The 4,641-nt window shown below is 43.5% G+C and overlaps 1 protein-coding gene across 1 annotated transcript in view; it reads left to right on the top strand.

Annotated features, from left to right (window-relative positions):
* The first annotated feature begins 721 nt into the window (after positions 1-721).
* The window catches only part of bahcc1b (BAH domain and coiled-coil containing 1b), a 73,469-nt gene continuing 69,549 nt past the window's right edge, over positions 722-4,641 (top strand). The window contains exon 1 of the mRNA XM_017418429.3: positions 722-862. The gene's annotated coding sequence lies outside the window, so the exon portion shown is untranslated. The remainder of the gene's footprint in view (positions 863-4,641) is intronic.

Below are 4,641 nucleotides of genomic sequence, written 5' to 3'. Positions count from 1 at the left end.
TGTGCGCGCGCGCGCGCGAGGAACAGACAGCGTTTCTCTGAAACTCTGGAAAGCTGCTATGTGTACCTACATGTGTAGCAGGCATTGATGATGGAGGCGGTGAGACGAAATTCAGGAAAAAAAAAAAAAAAAAGTTGGATAAACCGTGACCCCCGAGGCGGTAATTAGGCCGGTCGTTTACTTCGAAAAACAGCCGCCACCATAAACAAATCTCCATTAGATTTCCAGAGAAAAAGGCTGGTTGCGGGTTCTCATGCTCCACTCGGATGGTTCCACAAATAAAAAAAAAGACAAGGAGCTTTTGGTGTGAGGCGGCCCACAAAGGCGGAGGAATGGTCAGAGTTGACAAAATCTCACGTTAATCCAAAGCAGAATATCAGAGGTGCCCGTGGAAGGAGTGACTCTGCTCCACAGAGCCGGTTCTGCACAGTCATAAATGAAAACAATAAGGAAAAATAGTATGTGACTGAGTAATGGTGCACCTTTATTAGCTACACCTTTTTGAGAGGGGGGTGTACAACCGGTGTGAGCATGCCTGACGATGTCCCCTTTGCCCCCCTCCCCTGATGAAAAGGGAAGGAATAGAAAGCTTCTGTAGTCTCGGTGGTGCCTGGGAAAGAGAGGGAGCCCAACGGAGAGAGTTTCTCCATCAGTTTTGTGTTTAATGTCAGAGCACGGGCTCCACAGTGAGAGAAAGCGAGAGAGAGAGAGGGGGGGGGGAGGGGGAGAGAGAAGGGACGCGTCACTCAGACATAAAATTTGCTATTATACAGCTTCACGGAGACTCACATCCAGAAGGATCCCGGCAGCTTGTAGTCCGGGGAAAATCCCTCCGTGGATAAATTCAGCGAGGAGCTGACGCGTAAGTTACCGGAGCGCTGTTTAAATCCAGACTTTTTGAATAAGCAAGATTTTTTTAATACTTTGTTTTTTCAAAAGTATCTCAATTTCAGTTGGAAAACTACTGGGCTCTTGGTTGTGTAAGGTAATGCTTTTAACGGTAATATACATTTGCGTAAATAAGAGTTGCGCCTATTTTTTTTAATTAAAAAAATCCCCAGATAACCTCTAGTTTTTCTTCCACTTCTCATCTTTCTCGTCCCGTGTTCCAGATTCAGCACGTGCCTTTAAACTCTTCATCCATCCATGTATGTTTACAGAAAGTCGTCGGGCTTTCTTTCCGTTTACGAAAAACGCGCAAAAGCTTTGCGTAATTGTTGATTTCCAACAATTCCTTGTGCCAAACTGAAGACAAACAGCGCGCAGACAGATGGGCGTTTTTACATGATTTTAACGATTGTTCATACGGAACACAGTTAGTGTAAAGTTTGTCAGTTTGGGCCTTTGGATATGACGCACACACACACACACCAGCACACACTGAGGCTCATAACGCGTGACTCTCTCTAGTTGTATGTTATAGTTTGCCAGGCTTAACTTTTCCAATATTAAGTTTCAAACTGAACAAGATCTGAGCTGCTGTTAGTTTCCTTCTCCGCCTCACACACACACACGCACGTGCGCGCACACAAACACGCATTTGGCAACACAAATCCCTCAGAGTTCTGACAAGTTGCTCTGATAAAGCGGACGTAAAGACAACTGATCCAGGATTTAGATTTTAAAACAGGGATTTCTCTTTCCCTCCCACCTATTATTTATTTCTATTTGTTATATATATGATTTTGATTTATTGTCATTAGTAGTTATTATTTATGGTTCCAGATAAAGGTTTCTAGATTCTGCATTTGAATTTGAAAGACATGAGTTTTACAGCTGTCCTGCAAAAAAAAAATCAACTTTTTTTTCACAGCTCATGTCCAAAGAAGAAAAGTCTTTTTCTTTTTCATTTATTCATTTTTAGTTTGATTTATTTTAATTTATTGGATTTTATCTTCATTTGATTGGAACAACAAAATGCCTATAGCACAAATAAAAATGCAATTAAATTAAAAATAATTCCAAAAATGTACAATAATTTTTTGAGGTGAAGTTTACAAGTCTAACAATCTTTCTGTGTACAAGCAGGCTGTATAAAAACGCAGTGTCAGATGTGGAGAACATATTTATAGGCACTTTGAAAAATTAAATTTGGGTGCCATTTAAATGGCACGAATGTTTTATCTTGAGTCTAATGCTGTTGGTTCGTTTTAACTGTCGAAAAAAAATAGATTTTTGCTACATTGAAGCAACTAAATGCTTTTAAATGAAATCCAACTTTGCCTAAACGTGCTGCTCACTTTACTGAATAGAAACAGTCCCAAGGCGCTTTCCGTTCTTGCACCTGTGAATAAGTTTTCATCCCAAAGGTTACTATTATTTTTAAAATACATATGAAGACATTTTTCTTCATGTGCTTTTGGGAGACTCGCAAATCTTTGAAATCCATTACTTTGAGTGAACTATTTGCTGAGGACAACGCTTCAGATAATTCTTACTTATCACGTTTAAACAAACATGTTTGGTGTGTACAGCTCTAAAACAACGGGAGCTTGTTTCTGTCTCGTTGTTTATTTGCATTTTTAAAATCTGATTTTAAGGTTTTATGTGTGAGCAGAAACAGGTAGGACAAAGTTTGAAGTTGAGTTATTTTTTTCTTTTCAGACTAGATGCAAACGCAGAGATGAGAGCTGATGTATCACGAAAAACAAAACAAAAACATCTTTGCGCAACAGACTCATAAAACTACTTGATGACAATATATTGAAAGCATTTCCTCCAAGGTTAAAATGTTGGTACTGAGGGACAATCTTTAACGCTGGCGGTTTGTTTCTCTTCACTGGATGAGCCTTAAAACGCTGAAAGATCGGCTGCAGGAGGTCAGCTGACCCCTCCGCCCCACGCCACCTCCTTTGCATCTGGAGGCGCTTTTAGTTGGAACGTTTCCACTTTCTTGGAGATTCTCCATGTTGTTTATGATCTCCCAGCTCAACAAGAAAAGAAAAGAGAGAGAAAAAAACACCACTGCAGGATCCCTTTTGGTTCTGCAGCGTCCCACGAGTGGATACATGCAGGCAGAGCAGGAAGTGCTGCTGAAAATTCTTTGGAGAGGGGGGAAAAACAAATACGCCAAACGGGATGGGTGAGCGCAAAGACGCGGCAGGAAAATCACTCTATATGGCCGTTTATGTTGAGATGGTGATGGTAATTAAAGCCTCCACCTTGCATGTTCATAAATAGATGCTTTACTCTCCATACAGGCCTGGTGGTGCTTACAGTTGTGTGACAGGTACTTATTTGGTTCCCTCTGTCACCATCATCATATTCCTCTCCTACACTATCATCACCGTCTCGATCTGAAGGTGTCTGGATGTGTTTTTTTTCCCACACTGAGGGAGAATCTGATCTCTCATTTCACATCTCCCGACCCCTCTGTGTCAGAATGACACCCCCCCCCCCCCCAAAATCAAGCTGTTTTTCATCCCAACTTCTGACTTCATCCGCTATTGTAGTTTGCTTTCAGCTGATTTTGATATCGCGAACAAAAGAAGCGGTGCAGAGTAATAACCGTGTTGTTCCCGAGCCGGGCAGCGCCGTTGCGTTTCTTTTCCACCCTAGCATGGCTCTGAAGTCTCATGGGGTCGCGCCACCTCAGATAGATGGGGCGTGTTCGCTGATCGGAGACCCTCTGTTGGAAATTCTCATGAAACCATGAAACGGCGCACACACGGGATGGTTGGAGACTGCTCTCCAATTGGACCTTTGTGCAACCGTTTGACTCTGAATTGTGCCTTTTTTAAACCGTGTCCCCACAAATTCTCTAAAGTTTATTTAGACTATTTTACAGGGAGGATCTGAGCTCTCTAATGTGGAAAAAAAACTGTACAATCACTCTTTTTAAAAAAATAGAAACAAAACGCGACACGTGGTATTGCTGGAAGTTCTTAGAATTGTGCCAAGTTCCAAAAATATCTTGTCTTCTGCAGTTTAAACTAAAAGTATAAATACTATAGAGTTGCATTTGTTTGCAAGTAGGGTTGCGCCACAGTTCCAGAGCGGGGGAAAGGGAGGCAAAGCGCCCCGCGGTCGGCCGGGCTGCGCGTCTGCAAACCGGCCGCAGATCTCCAGTCTGGCGCTGGGCTTGGTGCGAGGGGAAGACAGCGCGAGGGAAGGAGGGGAGGAAGGAGGAAGAGGGAGAGAGAGAGAAAGGAGGAGGAAGCAGCGGGAGAAGGAGGGAAGGTGGAAAGTGTCAGTCAGGAACGCTTCATTGCTCGAGGACAATCCGCGCGCAGGACCGGTCTGTTTCAAGAGCAATCAGCCAATCCGCATTAATTACTCCCCCCCCCACTGTAGAGCTCGCGCTGGCACACTGACTGGAAGGAGGCTGTGTGTGTGCGTGTGTGCGCGCGCGTGTATATGAGTGTGTTATGCTTTCTCTCCCTCTGCCACCCATCCCCCCACCCTTCTTTTTAGGTGAAAAGGAACCAATAAAAATCAAGCAACAAAGGGCTTTTCCTTGTCACTAAATAAATTAAATGCAGATTTCTGGTTTTAAGTGCCCCCCTCTCTCTTCACACACACACACACACACACACACACACACACACACACACACACACACACCCTCCTCCCGTTTTTTTGTGAGCTGCGGAACAGGATTCTTTATTGTCCCCCGGTCATTAGTGCTGTGGACAACACTGT

This window comes from Kryptolebias marmoratus, linkage group LG17 (assembly GCF_001649575.2).
Source record: "Kryptolebias marmoratus isolate JLee-2015 linkage group LG17, ASM164957v2, whole genome shotgun sequence".
Classification (NCBI taxonomy): Eukaryota; Metazoa; Chordata; class Actinopteri; order Cyprinodontiformes; family Rivulidae; genus Kryptolebias; species Kryptolebias marmoratus.
The sequence above is the reverse complement of the archived record's forward strand: the minus strand, read 5'-3'. Positions and strand labels throughout refer to the sequence as shown.